Source organism: Triturus cristatus, chromosome 4_1 (assembly GCF_964204655.1).
Source record: "Triturus cristatus chromosome 4_1, aTriCri1.1, whole genome shotgun sequence".
Classification (NCBI taxonomy): domain Eukaryota; kingdom Metazoa; phylum Chordata; class Amphibia; order Caudata; family Salamandridae; genus Triturus; species Triturus cristatus.
In genome coordinates this window covers 14447830-14466457 of record NC_140585.1, presented here as the reverse complement: position 1 = coordinate 14466457, position 18628 = coordinate 14447830, and positions in this window count along the sequence as shown.

The following is an 18628-nucleotide window of genomic DNA, read 5'->3' as shown; positions in this document are numbered from 1 at the left end:
CAATGTTCCAAAGATCTGTGGCTCGACTCTGAGGATTTGATCAACAAGAACCTCCAACTCTCGGTTACTGAACTTTGGATTCTTGGTAGTGGGCATGATGAGGGGTGTGGATGGTGGGGGGGGTGTGGATGGTGGGGGTGGTGTGTGGATGGTTGTGGGTGTGTGGGTGTGGTTGTGCAGGTGCGTGTGTGTGTGAATGTGATGAGGGTGTGTTTGTGAAGGTGGTTGTGTGAAGGTGTGCATGTGTAAGGTGTAGTGAAGGTTGAGGTCTGGTGCTGTGGGTTGTCTGTGGGGTCTGGCAGCAGTGGGTCTGTTGCAAAGGCTCATGGTTTGTGTGTGTGGGCCCTTTTTATTGGTCCATTGGTGGGTGTGGCTGTGTTTGAACTTTGGGTGGGTGTGTTATAAGGAGTGTTGGTGTTTAGGGCCTCTGTTTGTTTTTGGCAGTTGCAGGTCAGTGAAGGTGTTGTTTTGGTGTTTTTTGGCCATGTTTAGTGGCTTTGTGCCATTCGAATGGTGTATTGTTGTGTTGTTTTGTTTAGTCCTGGTTGTGTCCGTGGGTTTTGAGCGTGTGTACGGTGTGTACATGGGCCATTTGGTTGTACGGTGCTGTCCTTGTGTGTGGCTTGGTACGACTCGTACATGCGGTTGTGATGTTGGGGCCTGGGGTGCGCTCCGTAGTTAGGAGGTTGTGTTGGGGGTAGGACTCGAACGTACTGGGATGTACATACACGGTGGTTCGACACGTACAGGGGTGGGGGTAGGACTCGAACGTACTGGGTACACGGTGGTACGACACGTACAGGGGTGGGGGTAGGACTCGAAGGTACTGGGTACACGGTGGTACGACACGTACAGGGGTGGGGGTAGGACTCGAACGTACTGGGTACACGGTGGTACGACACGTACTGGGGTGGGGGTACGACTGGAACGTACTGGGGTGTAGGTACACGGGGGGTATGACACGTACTGGGGTGGGGGTACGACTGGTACGTACTGGGATGTAGGTACACGGGGGTATGACATGTACTGGGGTGGGGGTGGGGCTCGACCGTACTGGGGTGTAGGTTCACGGTCGTACGACACGTACTGGGGTGGGGGTACGACTGGTACGTACTGGGATGTAGGTACACGGGGGGTATGACACATACTGGGGTGGGGGTACGACTGGTACGTACTGGGATGTAGGTACACGGTGGTTCGACACGTACAGGGGTGGGGGTAGGACTCGAAGGTACTGGGTACACGGTGGTACGACACGTACAGGGGTGGGGGTAGGACTCGAACGTACTGGGTTCACGGTGGTACGACACGTACTGGGGTGGGGGTACGACTGGAACGTACTGGGGTGTAGGTACACGGGGGGGGTATGACACGTACTGGGGTGGGGGTGGGGCTCGAACGTACTGGGGTGTAGGTTCACGGTGGTACGACACGTACTGGGGTGGGGGTACGACTGGTACGTACTGGGATGTAGGTACACGGGGGTATGACACGTACTGGGGTGGGGGTGGGGCTCGAACGTACTGGGGTGTAGGTTCACGGGGGGGTATGACACGTACTGGGGTGGAGGTGGGGCTCGAACGTACTGGGGTGTAGGTTCACGGTGGTACGACACGTACTGGGGTGGGGGTACGACTGGAACGTACTGGGGTGTAGGTACACGGGGGGTATGACACGTACTGGGGTGGGGGTGGGGCTCGAACGTACTGGGGTGTAGGTTCACGGTGGTACGACACGTACTGGGGTGGGGGTACGACTGGAACGTACTGGGGTGTAGGTACACGGGGGGTATGACACGTACTGGGGTGGGGGTGGGGCTCGAACGTACTGGGGTGTAGGTTAACGGTGGTACGACACGTACTGGGGTGGGGGTACGACTGGAACGTACTGGGGTGTAGGTACACGGTGGTACGACACGTACTGGGGTGGGGGTACGACTTGAACGTACTGGGGTGTACCTAGACGGGTGGGGGTATACATACACGGGGGGTACGTGTCGGACGTACGGGGGCTGGGGGGAGTGTTGGGCGCGTATGCGGGCACATGTCTCCATGGTTGCTATAGGAGTTCGGTGCGGACGGTGTTTTTTCCATACGGTTGTACGCTCGGACGCACGGGATGGATCGTGATTCCTCGGTCGGACTTGGCTTTTCACGTTTGTAAGGTAAATCGTCCGAGGACGTGTCGGACACATTTTCCGACCCGAGGACGTGTGGGGACTGATTCCCAATGCGGTTCGTATGGACTTTTTACCATGCGAATCGTGATTGCCAGTTCGTACGGCACTTGTACGATTCGTACGGTAAAAAGACCCGATACGAGTCGTACGGGGACATTTTTTACCGGATCGTGATCGGCACCTGACTCTTTTTCTTTGAAACTCTTTAAGAGTTTTGACTGACAATTTGCGCCACATTTCCCTTCCTATATGTGATGCTTATATGCAGACTGTAATATGTTCTGTATTAATGCTATTTTTCCTATTTTTTAAAAATTTGTAACCTGATTGATATTTGACTAATGAATAAAGAGTCAGAGAACCATAACTTTTGACTTAAAATAAAACCCTTTAAAATAACTCACCACTCTCATTATTGCCTCCAACATTGTTTGCATTTATTTTTCATATATATGTAAAGTCACCTGTTTGGTGAAACACGGTCATCAAAAGATCCATCATTTTTCACCCTTTACAGCGGTAAACCATAGGTGATGTGGTTTTGAATACGGAAATTACCAGGTAATTACTGCTGGATCACATGTACAAGGAAGTTCATGAGCTTTTAAACCCAAACTTATTTTTAAACACTTTGCCCCCCACCAAAGTGTGCGGCAGGTGCGACTGCACCTCTGGCACGTCCCTAAAGCCAGCCCTGCTCCCAGCAACGGGGAAGGACAAACAGTTCCAGAAATGGGGCTGGAGCTACCCTCATAGCCAGTAGATGAGGACAAAGAAGTGACAAATTGTGAAGTTTAAATATACTGGACCAGCCTGATAGTGTAGCAAACATATTTTGTGTAGATTTGACACTGTTCCTAGGTTTCAACTGATCGCAACTCCAGAGATATGCTCCTGACCCATCGCTGGCTGAAGGTACACTTTTAGTTTACCCAATGAGATGTTGTAAAATATTTTGGCTTTGAATGCACATCACAGCAGTCACCTGGCCATATGCGATCAACAGAAAAAGGGCTTTAGGAGAGGCCTGGACCACATGGCTCACTTTTGACTGTAAATTGGGAAAAACTACAGGTAGGTTAAGAGAGCGACAGGATTAGTCACTTTTTAAATGTAAACAATTATATCTACTTTAAGGTTAGACCACACTTTTGTTTAATCGCAAAATCTCCGCTCCTGTCTTTTCTGCAGACACAGGGCACACTCAACCTTTCCCTCTGTCCCCTCTGCACCATGCACATTCTGCTCACTAGTGCAGACTTAAGATCTATGGAACGGTGCAGTGGTACTTCTCCCTAGGAGCAGATCAAGTTTTTTTTCAAATGTCTTAAGTCGGAAATTACTTCCACTACACCAAGGTCAGCATTTTTTTATGGGTGGGTTCCTTTTACCGAGGAGTACGTACAATATGACAGTGACAGACATTTACCATGGATACTTCAGCCACAGTCATGGGCACCTGTAAAGATTCCCTCTGGTATACTGGGGTCTGTATTTTGCCAATGACACCCCCTATAACATGGGTGCAGGAAACCTTATGACAAGAGTTATCTCAAGTATCTGTTTCAACAGTTTCCTATGGATCTATCCCAAATGCTAAGAATTACGTGCATCATGTCGGGGCCTTTGGCCAGGCGTGGTGGCACGTGTTCTGTGTCCCTGCTGCTAGGTACAGCTGGGCTAGCGGCTTTCTCAGTTAGACAGTTCGGGTTCTCACGGCCAATGATGGTGTCGTCATAGACGCATGTCAGGGCCTGAAGTTTGCCATAGGTAACACCCCCCATCCATACGCTATTAGTGCCCTTGTGCATAAGGCAAGAATAACCTCCAGTATGCCAGACCAGTAACACACTTGTACTCATACTACACATACACTCACACACACATACACAGACACCTTGTCGCTATATCTCTTGCACTCTTTCATACCTTTGTACACATTCACAGACACACTACCACACACACTTCTATTAGTCAACCTACTTTTATTGTGCTAGAAAGGTTGCCCTGCTGCTTCTGCTATACGTGCCTTGCCTTTTAGTGAAGGTTAATAAAAACGCATTCTCTAAATGCTATTAAAAAATAATAATATATTGTCTAGTCAATGTTTGTTACAAGTATGATGTGAATGAAAAGTGCACTTCCTTAAAATAGCTGTATGGGGCTTATATTTAGTTTGAAGTGTGGATCAAGCACTTACAGTACTGGAAATAAACAAACCCACTTTGTATCATGTAATATCACAGCATCTAATTGATCCTATGAAATGCATGACGTCATCTGCATTGATGGATTTAATTCAGCAACACTTGTGAGTGCAGCGTGAGTGGTGCGAGAGTAGGGCAAAAAATGGACTGATGTGAGTGTCAGGTGAGCAGCATGAATGCATTGTGAGAGGAGGGCTGTTGTGAGTGTCAGGTGAGAGGAGTGAGTGCAGAGTGAGAGGAGTGAGTGAAGGGTGGTGTGAGCAGTGTAAATGCAGGGTGAGTGATGTCGCTGTGTGTGGTGCAGAATGAGCGGCGCGAGTGAAGGGTGATCTGTGAGAGTGACTGGTGAGTGCATGGTGAGAGGAGTTAGTGCAGAGTGAGTGGTGTGACCCTATGAGTTCTGGCAAACTATTGTCTCTGTGAAGGCAGGATGAACAGAGTGCCTGTATGAAGGCAGGCTGACAGGTTTATCTGTGTGAGTGCAGGGTGAGAGGAGGAAGTGCAGGGTGAGTGGTGTGACTCCAGGATGAATGCTCTGCTTGTTTGCATGGTGTGAGTTTAGGGTGAGGGCTGTGATCATGTGAGTGAAGGGTGAGCCGTGTGAGTGACAGGAGTGCCTATGGGAGTGCACAATGAGCGATGTGACATTGTGGGAGTAGGGTGAGGGGAGTGACTGCAGGGTAAGTGATGCAACATATTAGTTTGGGTGCGGGTGAAAGTGCATAGTGGGAGGAATGAATGCATTGTGAATGATGTGCTTGTTTGAGTGAGATTGCAGAGCAAACTGTGAGAGTGACAGGTGAGTGAAGTATCACATGTGTGCAGGGTGAATAGTGTGCTCATGTAAGTGCAGGGTAGGTGGAGGGAGAACGACGTGAGTTCATGGCAAGGGGCATGAGTGCAGTATGGTCGCTGTGAGTGCAAGGTGAGTGGTGTGCTTGTGTGAGTGCAGGTTAAAAGTGGGATGAATGGTGTGAGTGCAAGGTAACAGCATGATTGCAGTGTGATCGCTGTAAGTGTAGGGTGCGTGGTAAAAGTGATAAGTGAGTTGTGTGTCATGTGCATACAGGGTGAGCGGTGTGCTCGTGTGAGTGCAGAGTAGGAGAAGGGTGAATGGTGTGAGAGCATGGTGAGCAGTGTGAGTGCAGAGTAGGAGAAGGGTGAATGGTGTGAGAGCATGGTGCTCGTGTGAGTGCAGAGTAGGAGAAGGGTGAATGGTGTGAGATCATGGTGAGCAGTGTGAGTGCAGAGTAGGAGAAGGGTGAATGGTGTGAGAGCATGGTGCTCGTGTGAGTGCAGAGTAGGAGAAGGGTGAATGGTGTGAGAGCATGGTGAGCAGTGTGAGTGCAGAGTAGGAGAAGGGTGAATGGTGTGAGAGCATGGTGAGCAGTGTGAGTGCAGAGTAGGAGAAGGGTGAATGGTGTGAGAGCATGGTGAGCAGTGTGAGTGCAGAGTAGGAGAAGGGTGAATGGTGTGAGAGCATGGTGAGCAGTGTGAGTGCAGAGTAGGAGAAGCGTGAATGGTGTGAGAGCATGGTGAGCAGTGTGAGTGCAGAGTAGAAGAAGGGTGAATAGTGTGAGAGCATGGTGAGCAGTGTGAGTGCAGAGTAGGAGAAGGGTGAATGGTGTGAGAGCATAGTGAGCAGTGTGAGTGCAGAGTAGGAGAAGCGTGAATGGTGTGAGAGCATGGTGAGCAGTGTGAGTGCAGAGTAGGAAAAGGGTGAATGGTGTGAGAGCATGGTGAGCAGTGTGAGTGCAGAGTAGGAGAAGGGTGAATGGTGTGAGAGCATAGTGAGCAGTGTGAGTGCAGAGTAGGAGAAGCGTGAATGGTGTGAGAGCATGGTGAGCAGTGTGAGTGCAGAGTAGGAGAAGGGTGAATGGTGTGAGAGCATGGTGAGCAGTGTGAGTGCAGAGTAGGAGAAGGGTGAATGGTGAATGGTGTGAGAGCATGGTGAGCAGTGTGAGTGCAGAGTAGGAGAAGGGTGAATGGTGTGAGAGCATGGTGAGCAGTGTGAGTGCAGAGTAGGAGAAGGGTGAATGGTGTGAGAGCATGGTGAGCAGTGTGAGTGCAGAGTAGGAGAAGGGTGAATGGTGTGAGAGCATGGTGAGCAGTGTGAGTGCAGAGTAGGAGAAGGGTGAATGGTGTGAGAGCATGGTGAGCAGTGTGAGTGCAGAGTAGGAGAAGGGTGAATGGTGTGAGAGCATGGTGAGCAGTGTGAGTGCAGAGTAGGAGAAGGGTGAATGGTGTGAGAGCATGGTGCTCGTGTGAGTGCAGAGTAGGAGAAGGGTGAATGGTGTGAGAGCATGGTGAGCAGTGTGAGTGCAGAGTAGGAGAAGGGTGAATGGTGTGAGAGCATGGTGCTCGTGTGAGTGCAGAGTAGGAGAAGGGTGAATGGTGTGAGAGCATGGTGAGCAGTGTGAGTGCAGAGTAGGAGAAGGGTGAATGGTGTGAGAGCATGGTGAGCAGTGTGAGTGCAGAGTAGGAGAAGGGTGAATGGTGTGAGAGCATGGTGAGCAGTGTGAGTGCAGAGTAGGAGAAGGGTGAATGGTGTGAGAGCATGGTGAGCAGTGTGAGTGCAGAGTAGGAGAAGGGTGAATGGTGTGAGAGCATGGTGAGCAGTGTGAGTGCAGAGTAGGAGAAGGGTGAATGGTGTGAGAGCATGGTGAGCAGTGTGAGTGCAGAGTAGGAGAAGGGTGAATGGTGTGAGAGCAGGGTGAGCAGTGTGAGTGCAGAGTAGGAGAAGGGTGAATGGTGTGAGAGCATGGTGAGCAGCGTGAGTGCAGAGTAGGAGAAGGGTGAATGGTGTGAGAGCATGGTGAGCAGCGTGAGTGCAGAGTAGGAGAAGGGTGAATGGTGTGAGAGCATGGTGAGCAGTGTGAGTGCAGAGTAGGAGAAGGGTGAATGGTGTGAGATCATGGTGAGCAGTGTGAGTGCAGAGTAGGAGAAGGGTGAATGGTGTGAGAGCATGGTGAGCAGTGTGAGTGCCACATGATCATGAAAGTGAAGGGTGAGCAGTGAGAATGAGGAATGAGCTGCTGCAGTGTTTCACATATGAGCTAAACTATTGCTCTTAAGGCATCAATCAGGGATGGAGGAAGTAAATAACGTGCCGATCCTGCAACAAACGTTTGGTTTCCTGATCAGGGATGCCAGCTGATCGGATTTCTTCCGGCGCCACTGGCATTTTGATGTCCCAACCAGTACAAAAATAAACAAAATCACCAAAAGCTCTTTTTTTGGCACCTATCGGTGCATCCGTCAAACAGCAAATGTGAGCAGAAAGCCCTTTTACATGTGTTCTAGGGCAGTATTAATGGTCCATGATTAATAAATAAAGGAAACAAAAACAGAAAGGTAATGTTACAAATGAGTACATCCGATTTTATTTACAGCCCTATTTAGTGTCAAGGTGAGGCCTTTTGCGGCTTCTCTAACAACAACAAATGGAAGGTGTTTTTCTTTTGTAAAGGTTGCATCTCTGCTCGTGAGATGCCTTTTCACCAAATGTATTCTCCCACTGTGGCAGTAAAAATAAAATACAAATGTAAGGAATTTGCAGAGTGGGGATCCAGGAGGTACTGGAACGAGTGAAAAAACAAGCAAAGCCATATTGACCAGTTCACAAAAGGCATGTAAATGGTCCTTTAAAGACCTGTGAAAAACTTGAGTGTGGCTAAGACTTCTGACACTGCACAGTCAATGCCACAGCAGTTCAAGCTGCAGCAGCCCGGGCTGAGAGACACGACGGAGGGTGTCTAACGCCCTTTAGCCCTATGAACGTTGTGAGCCTGCCTAGTGCTGTATGTTGTGTTATGAATACTCACATGTATGTTCCACGTTCCTTGCTGGAGCTTCAGGGGGTTCTGTTGTCAACAGCTTGTCAGGTGGTGCATTGCCTCCTTGGAGGAACCAGCACAGGACGTGGGCTCCCACTTTATGCCAATAAACGTGGATTTGGCCAGTTATTGTATATCTGCACTTACTGCCATGCCAGGCCTACTTTCTGTCCCAGTCTGACCCATGGCACTGCCAGGGTCCTGCCAGCTCTGGTGCACAAGTGTATGGAAGTGAACCCTTAAAGGTTCACAATGGCATCCTACGGTATTATTTTTTAGTTCTTATGTTAACCAAGTCCTTTTGATTTTGTTAAAAAATGCAAAATATACTCACATATCAATCAATTAATCAATCGGGGCTTTTCAAGCGCACTAATCACCCGTGAGGGTCTCAAGGCGATGGGGAGAGGTGCAGCTCCAGGCAGCCGAAAAGCAAGGTCTTGAGGCTCTTCCCGAAGGTGCGTAGGGTGTGGGAGTGTCTGATATTGACTGGGAGTTCGTTCCAGGCTTTGGCTGCGACATAGGAGAAGGCTCTACCCCCGGTTCTGCGGATGCGCGTGATTGTTGCTAGGGCAAGGTTGGCAGAGTGGAGGTTTCTTTTCGGTGTGTGGAAAGAGATTCTTTCATTGAGATATTTGGGTCTGATGTTATTTAGGTATTTGTAGGTGTTGGTGAGTAGCTTTAAAGTTACTCTCTTATTGATGGGGAGCCAGTGGAGGTCTTGCAGGTGTTGGGTCATGTGCTCACGTCGTGGGGTGCCGAGGACGAGTCTGGCTGCAGTGTTTTGGATGGTCTGGAGTTTGTATAGCAGGGATTTGTTGATTCCCGTGTAGAGGGCATTTCCGTAGACCAGTCTTCTAGTAATGAGTGCGTGGGTGACGGTCTTTCTGGCTTCTGGGGGGATCCACTTGAAGGTCTTGCGGAGGACGCGGTGGGAGGTGAAACAGGTTGAGGCGACGGCGTTGATCTGGCGAATCATGGGGAGGGAGGAGTCTAGAATGATGCTGAGGTTCCGGGCGTGGTCCGTCGGGGTGGGTGGGTTTCCGAGGGTGGAGGGCCACCAGGAGCTGTCCCAAGCGGTGGGGGAGGGTCCAAGGACGAGGAACTCTATCTTCTCCGAGTTCAGTTTTAGACAGGTGTTGCTCATCCAGGCTGTGACGTCTTTCATTCCTTCCTGGAAGCTGAGTCTGGTGTCCTCGGTGTTCTTCATGAGGGAGAGGATGAGCTGGGTGTTGTCGGCGTAGGATACTATGCTGAGCCCATGCTGTCTGACGATGGTGGCGAGGGGGGCCATGTAGATGTTGAAGAGCGTGGGACTGAGCGATGATCCTTGGGGTACAACGCAGTTGATCTCTGTGGGTTCAGAGAGTAAGGGTGGGAGTCTGATCCTTTGGGTTCTGCCGGCGAGAAAGGAGTGGTTCCAGTTGAGGGCAGATCCACGTATGCCAGCATCGTGGAGTCTGGCTGCCACCACTCTTTATCCATTGGTCTGTTGTTGTTTCATTCACATGTTACTTCCTCCCACTACAGCATATGGCATGGGATAGGGGGTCAACCTACTTCAACCACTAGTACACTTCACTTTGAGTGACTGCATTATGCTCTCTCACAAGGAACATATCCGCATGCAAGGCAATTCCCTTCAATGCCAGTGTTTTTGTTTTTACCTTATAATAATTTTAGCATTGCCTTTGTGTGTAGATCCTGATGTGATAGTAGAACGCTTCTAATAACATTCCAGCTTTATCAGACCCAATCTCCTGGCCTTTTGGAGTGTTTTGTTGCTGACTGATGTTATTTCACAGCATATCAGATTGTGTTCATTTGAAAATGTTTTTTATTAAGTTATCCTCCTTTTACTTTTTTCTTTACTAATTTCGTTCCTTCTTTCATTCTTGACGTCTTTTATTCTTTTCTGTTTCTCTCTTTCCACTTTCTCTTTTTTCTTCACTCTTTCTTTCTTTCATTTTTCTTTCTTTCTTTCTTTCTTTCTTTCTTTCTTTCTTTCTTTCTTTCTTTCTTTCCTTCTGTTTTCTTTTTCTTTCTCTCTTTCTTTCTCCTGCTTTCATTGTTGCCTTCTCTGAGTCCTTGTTTCCTTCTCTTGTTTATTCTTTCTTGGTCTGTCTTTCTTTCTTTCTTTCTTTCTTTCTTTCTTTCTTTCTTTCTTTCTTTCTTTCTTTCTTTTTTCTTCTTGCTTTCTTTCCTTTTCTTTTCTTTCCTTCTTTCTTTCTCTTCCATTCTCTATCTTTCCTTATCTTTCTCTCTTTACCTCTCTCCCTTTTTCTTTCTTTCGTTCTTTTTTCTTTCTTTCATTCCTTTTTTCCTTCTCTCTTTCTTTCGTTCCTTTTCTTTCCATGTTTCTTTCCTTATTTCTTTTAACTATTTCCCTCTTTTTTCTCTCCTCCTACTTTCCCTCTTTTTCTTCTTTTTTCCTTTTTTCTTCCTTTCTTTCTTTCGTTCTTTCGTTCTTTCTTTCTTTCTTCTTTCATTATTGTATTTCATTCTTATCTGTTTTATCTCTCTCTACTTTCTCTGTTTCCTTCACTCTTTTTCCTCTTTTTCTTTTTCTTTCTTTCTTTCTTTCTTTTTTTTTCTTTCTTTTCTTTCTTTCCATCTTTTTTTCACCTGCTTTCATAATTGCCTACTTTGATTCCTTCTTTCCTTCTCTTTTTCACTCTTTCTCTCCTTTCCTTCTTGCTTTCTTTCCTTTTCTTTGCCTTTCTTTCTTTCTCTACCTTTCCCTTTCTTTCCTTATCTTTCTTTTTTTACCTCTCTCCCTTTTTCTTTGATTCTCTTTTTTCTTTTTGTCATTCCTTTGTTTGTTCCTTCTTTCCTTCTCTCTTTCTTTCTTTCCTTCTCTTTCCATCTTTCTTACCTTATTTCTTTCAACTTTTACCCACTTTTTGTCTCCTTTTACTTTCTTCCTTCTTTCTTCCGCTTTTCTTTCTTTCTTTCTTTCTTTCTTTCTTTCTTTCTTTCTTTCTTTCTTGCTTTCTTAAAGGAAAGAGCTCTGCAGACAATACCAGATTGATTGACATGTTTAGGTCTTTGTTAGCCAAGTCCTTTCGTTTTACTAACATTACATGTGTAACGTAGTGGTTGGTTCACATTTTTCTTCCACCCTTACAAGCATGAATTAAGGGGTAAGGTACAGCCCACTTCAGCCACTGCCTGGCTTTACTACGAGTTACAGCATGACCCCTATCACAAGGAACACATCCGGTAGTACTATAGTAATGTGTGGGTTTTTTCAAACCCCAAAAACTTTTTGGACCTGTAGCAAATGTTTTTTGGTTTTTTTGATTGATGAGCCTCTGTCATATTCCCAAACAATAAAGTTTTGCAAAAGCCATGACAAAACAAAACAGTAACAGGCAGAAGGCTGGCGGCCAACGCCAGAACTATTGGCTTTGCCAATGCCTGTTCATTTTTATTTCACTTATAAAACGTGCATTTTCCCTGAGAGATTTCTTGGTGCTGAGAATTCAAGTCCCTGTTCTGTTATAATGTACGAGGTGAGTCCCTTAATAATATTTCTGAAATTACCCTGCCTGGTTCATACCTTACAGGTGTGGATAGTTAACTATGCATATATATAGAGGCCCGGTGCTCTCAGTCATTCTCGACCCTTTTGCATACACGGAGCACGGACCCTGTGGTTTTGACCATATTACACGTAAGTCTCAAAACCTTACGGTTTTTCGTTTTATCTTCGCCCTTTGACAAATTGGCAATTATGATACTGCCGCTCCCTGTGATTATCTAGCTATTGGATGTCACTTAGTAAACTTGTATATACGGCGCCGGCTTTCATGGACAAGCGCGGGTGTGAATCCCTAATGGCTATTTCTGACTAACCACCCGAAGGTCTCTAGGCGCTATTGCTGAAAGAAGGGTTAGCATAAAGGAAAGGAGGTGAGTTAAAGTGACAAAAGTTAGGCATTTAGGCGTTTTCTGAAAAGTAGGAGAGATGAAAATTTGCATCCCTAATGGCTGTCTTCCACCAAGACCATTGATGCCTGACTAGCCATACCTAAAATTGTTTAATATGGCTTCAAAAATTGTCTGAATATGTTTGTAATTTCGTTCCTGATTTTGAATGTATCCCCCAGTCTGTCTAGATTCACAGGTCATATTGGGTATAAGAAATGTATTAAGACAATACTTCAGGTCTTGAAGTGATAATAGCATTTTTTCGCCTTTTTTTTCTCTCTCTTTTATTATGCAAAATGTTTTTTTAAATTGTACATAATAATGTATGTCTTATATATGTATCTTTATAGCCTTGAAGAAGTCCCGTAGGGACGAAACGCGTCGGCTATGAACTGTATGCTGTATTTTTAAATGAAAAATCTGAACTACCAAATAAAGAAAATTTCATCTTCAAGACATCGAAGTTTATCGTGAATCTTTGGGGATACATTACACATCTGTTTGTTCATTGATTGTGACGAATAATTTTGTCCATTATATCCGCATTTAAGTTGTGTGCTGAGCCACTTCTGTCTTGTGCATTTTTTTGGGTGACACCAAATATTAGGGGCGTATGAAGGTCACGTCCCTGGCTCCCTGCACCACATCTTTGCTCATTTACAACACTGTATTATACTTTTTTGATTGGTGCAGTTTTTCGAGTGCCCTGATCTTCTTATCTCTGTTCTATATCACCTTACGGATCTTGTTAAACTATTGAAAGTGAAGCAGCACAGACTCAGGGCGTGTTAACCCGAGTCTAGAACACACATTAGATGTGTCTCTTTGTAAGGGTGCTGCTGTTTTTTTCCTGCAGACGGTGTCTGTTTGAGGCTCTCATCCCCTATGTGCACCAGCATACACTCCTGATGCAAAGTCTCCAAGCAGCATTGCAGAAGGGATAGTATGAGTCCCAGTGTGACAGCATACTATCCCTTCTCTCAGGAACAGGCAAGGTGGATCTCTCCTAGCTCCTGTTCTCTGCTTCATACCTCTTCCATGCCCTCCTTTCCAGTCTTTCCGGTGCCCTATTACCTGGCAACCTGTAGGAAGTGCATAAGACTGTTGAAGGGTGCAGAGATTCCAGGCCTGGTGAGTGCTGTGATTGAACCTGTCCCACAGCACACCGAGGGACATCCCACAAAGAGATGAACCTATCTTTCTCTTTTGAGTGTCCCTGACTCACACGAGGCCTGGTGTGTGCGGTGACTGAGTTGTCTCATACACCAAGGGATGTCACAAATAGAGCTGAGAAGTGCCTAATTTGAGACTGTGGTTTCCGGTGCTCAGCACCAGCACTTAATTGTCAACACCGGCACTTATGACAGTCTGCCACATGGTGACACTGATTGTCTAATTTCAAGATTAGCACAACAACAGTAGTTCATTAGTTCAGTATACATTTGAAATGATTAATACATGTATCCCAAGCCATTCTTATAACTCTGGGGGCCTAGAATAGCCTGAATTGTCACACGTGTAGGACCGTGAGGGTTAGCAATTGTGTTGGTGCTATCATTGGCAGCGCTGGCATGGCCAATGGGGGGTGCAAGCTGCAGTGGCCTCCTGACTAGAGCCCCAGCCCTTTTTTATTTTTACAAATTAAGCCCTGGAGCTGAGCCTGTCTTTCTCTTTTGTGTGTCCCTGAATCAAACGAGGCGTGGTGAGTGCTATGACTGAGCTGTCTCACTGCACACTGGGGGACGGTGCACACAAAGCTGAGACTGTCATTCTCTTTTGAGTGTTCCTGACTCACACCAATCCTGGTGTGTGCTGTGACTGAGCCGTATCACTGCACACTGAGGGACAACCAAAAGAGAGATAAGCCTGTCTTTCTCCTTTGACTCTCTCTTAGACCTTTCATGCTTGGGGTGGTCTTCCCCCAAAACATTTTGCTTTTGAACTCCAACATTTGTTTTGTTGGCTTTAGGACTCTGAGTACTCTGAGTACTGTGCCACTGCTGACCAATGCCAAAGCGCATGTGTTTCTCCCCTAAAACATGTGTGTAACTGGCATATACATGATTGGTAATTTACTTGTAAATCCCTTGTAAAGTGGTATACTATATCCAGGGCCTGTAAGTTAAATGCTACTAGTAGGCTGCAGCACCGATCGTGCCACCCACAGAAGTAGCCTATCCAACATGTCTCAGGCCTGACACTGCTGTGCCTGTGTATGCAGTTTGCTGCCACTTTGACTTGGCATTTAAAACTACTTGCCAAGCCTCACACTCCCCTATTATTACATATAAGTCACACCTAAGGTAAGCCCTAGGTAGCCCAAAGAGCAGGGTGCTATGGAAGTAAAAGGTAGGACATGTACCTTTATGTTTTGCATGTCCTGGTAGTGACAGACAGCCTATTTCTTCTAGTTTTTCACTACTGTGAGACCTACTCCTCTCATAGGTTAGTATTTACAGCTGTAATTCCTGATTAGAAAGGAGTAGCTTTTTCATGTTACATATGTTAGGAATGGTAATGATAAATCCTCCTTACAGGTGAAGTTGGATTTAACATCACTATTTTTAAAATGCCACTTTTAGAAAGTGGACACTTCCATGCACTTACTGTTCTGTGTGCCTTGCAGCCAGTCTCCAATACGCGTCGGGGGTGGCAGCTAAACTTTGTTCATTCCCTCTAGAAAGCCACAATACAGGTAGGATAGGTGTATCTGAGTCCCCATCTACCTACATCGGCATTCTGATGGCCTTGCCTGGGCAGGAGGGAAGGTAGGGACTAACACTTCACTTCAATAGGCGGGGTCCTGTCCCCACACAAAGGACTGATTACCCCCCACAGACAGCCTGGCAGACAAGACTGGGTTAAAAGGGATACTAGTGCACTTGAGAGAGATGCTTTGAAGTCGGGCCCACATCAAAGGCACTTTTGGGTATGAGTGCTAGTTCTCTGACCCATCAAATCAGCCACTACTGAACTTGTAACTGAAGCTCTGCCAGAAAAACTGTTCTACTGCTTAAAGGACTCAACTGGACTGCTGATCTGGAAGGCCTGCTTTTCTGCTTGATGCCTTGAGGCCCTCTGCTCTCTGTCTCTGCTGAAGGAGAGCTGGACTCTGCCTTCCTCCAAGTGATCTCCAAGGGCTTATTGGCTTGCCTCCTGTTGCTTAAGACTCAGGGATATCAAAGTCTCTACCCCTGCTCCTGTATTTGGAATTGTCCCAGATACTTGCAACACAGATTTAGACGCATCTCCTGTCTATGTGTAGTAGAACTGTAGCATTGACCCTGGTTCAGTAGCAAAATTGGCGCATTGCATTGGAATCAGAGCTTTGCGTCCCTAGATCGACGCATCAGACAGCTTATCACCACTGCTGCAGCTTGGTAAGGTCAACATATCTCTTCGACAGCGTGGCAGAATCCGGACCATCATTCGATGCCTCTCAACTCTGTCACCCGTCTTCGGAACTAACACATCACCCTCACTGCATGGAGAAGATCAACACATCTAGTTATTTGGAACCAGGAAAGGTACTTTGCTCACCGGAGCCGACGTGGGTCCTTAAGCCTGCACTTCCACAAGGTCGGCCTGAACTTTGGCTTTGCCCCACTCCAGCGTGACCTAAAGTATCCTTTTTAGCGTTACTTGCTTCTAAGTACTTACTGCATTTATTCTTTTAAAATTCAATATCTCAACTTGTATACATTGGATTTTTGTCATTTGGGTCTTGTTTTGTTTCTAATATAATAATCTATTTTTATTAACCTGTGCAGAGTCTTTTTGTGGTGTATTTATTGTGTTACTGTGTGTGTGTGTGTGTGTTGCAAAAATACTTTACACATTACCTCTTTAGATAAGCATGATTGCTCTGTGCCACGCTACCAGAGGGTGAGCACGTGTTATCTTTTAGTGAGTATCAAGCCTACCCTGACTAGGATTGTGGTTCCTGCTTGTATAGGGTGCACACTCTGCCAACCAAAAACCCGATTTCTAACAGTATCATTGACTCACATCAAGTCACACCAAACTGATGTTTGCTGTGACTGAGCTCACACACACACTGAGGGACGCCGCACACAGAGCTGAGCCTGTCTTTCTCCTTTGAGTGTCCCTGACTCACCCCACACTCGGTTAGTGCTGTGACTCTCTCACACACACACTGAGGGACGCCGCACACAGAGCTGAGCCTGTCTTTCTCCTTTGAGTGTCCCTGACTCACCCCACACTCGGTTAGTGCTGTGGCTCACACACACACTGAGGGACGCCCCACACAGAGCTGAGCCTGTTAGTTTCCCTGACTCTCCCCTCAGGAGGTTGGCCAAGGAAAAACTCTACTTTTTAGAAGTGTGCGAGCGGTGTCATAGGTAACACTATTCCAAAGAACATTGCATTTAATATCTATTGCGCTTAAAGGTCCAGCCCATGGTTTACTGAAAGAGTTATTTCTATCAACGAGATACCACAGCAGTCAACAATGGAAAGATAGGCTTGAAACATAAGAAAAAAGTCAAGTCAATATGAAATATAAAAGTGTCGAGAATCAGCTACTTACCTGGTAAATCTCTAAACGGATCTAGTCCTAAGAAGACCTAGACACTCAGGGCAGTCAGAAATTCGACTTTCGCACAAGGTGTTTGAGATTTATTTACTTATTTGGAGTTTTATGTACAGTGGACGCGGTGTCAGAATTACAAAAATATTTGCTTCACTTTTGGTTTCCTAACTGGTGGAGGTGTCAGGTAATTTATAGGTGTATACATTTTGATGTGTTACAAAGAAGCTACATCCTGCAGCCTTTCCTTTCACATTCCCTGTACACCAGCAAGTTTGTTACATAATTCACATTACGTTTCTTACTCTCACTGCAAAGTGAGAAAAGTGTGTAAACTCCATCCTCCCATGTTAATAAAATGTTAGCAAAAATGTGTTGGAAGACATAAACTGACATTTGACCTTTGTCTTTGAAGCGCAGCACATGTGACAAGATAAATACAGAATTTAAAGGCGACCTTATTGAAAGGAAGACGACAGGCAGGTAAGTTTTCAGCTTCCTTTAATAACATCCAGTCTCCCAGCTCCCCTGCAGCAACTGCTGATAGCAGACCATTCCATGTTCCACGCAGGGAACACACAGAGAGGAATGCGCACGAGGCCTAGGTAGACGCTAATTAAATTAATTTAGTCTGTACTGCCACTTGGCTATGCGTAGAGAGGCCCTGCCACCACCCTTGGTGGTAAAAAGATCTACCAATGGTTTATGGTCGGTTCTTAGCACAAATTTGTTCCCCACAAAAAGTTGCGGATATACTGTACACCCCACCACAGGGCCAGGGCCCCCTTCTCAGTAGTAGAAGTTTGAAGTTTTTCATTAACTGTATAATTAATTAAAATCTTTACAGTAACAACAATCAGTATAAAAAGGCTAAAAACTGTGATTTCAAACCTTAGTGCTGGTCAAAATTTGACACCCCTCCCGAGACCCGTATAGTCTTTCCCCAGCATGTGAGCACGTGTTCTTGGAGCCCCCATTTATGCCCTGAAGATGATCTAGTTTGCGGAGCTCTTGAACTGCCGTTTGTGGCACACTAGGTGTCTCTCAAAGGGCAATGTTCTCTTGGAGAGCATGCGAGGAGGGCACTGTTGGTGCATCCTTGGTGCGTCGTTGAGAAAACCCATTAGCTCTCCTCCATGGAGATTACCATGCTCTTCCCCAGGGTTTCGCTACTTTCGTTAGCGGCTTTTAAGGCTATCCTGATTTAGTGGATGAATTTCGCCAGTCTCGCTAGTGGTGGTTGAAAAACACAGGGCTGATACTTCACTGCACAACTTTATGCCATTTTTGATGCAGATCGGGCGCAGGAGTCGCCGATGTTCGTTGTTAAAATTGGGGCAGCAGCATAGGAGATGCAGCCAAGATACCCTCTTATAGTGGCACAGTCTGCAAGTTGTGAGTTCCCCTCTTCGGGCCCATGCAGGGTTGAATTCCGCAATCCCTAGCATGGTCAGCCTCATGAATAAGATTTTGCTTCGAGCCGGTGTGGTGAGGGCCTCGCTTAGGTAAGGATGTGCTTTACCTGCAGTGTAGGAATTATTCAACGGATCTAAGTGAGCGCTTCGGCGGAGAGATTTAAAATCTCGTTTGAAGGAGATTTCATGCACTTTTTTGTTAACTGCTCTCTTCCAGGCATTCAGGTGGATGTCCGGCCGCTTGATGCTTTCTTCCTCGATCTTCAAGGCTTTAATTGCGTTTCCAAGGCTAGAGTGCCAGGCCGAGCCTGGCCCCTCAAAGATTGGTTTCAGCTGATTTGTTAGGGAGTTAGCCGGTGCCCTTAATATCCTTAGATATAACTTTATGATCTCCCCTGGCACATCAGATCTGGGCTTGCCAGACCTAACTCCAGTCTTAGCTTTGGTTTTCTGGCTGTCCTCGGAATCGAAAGCAATGCCTTATGCGCCTTGGCTTGGGCTGTGTTAAG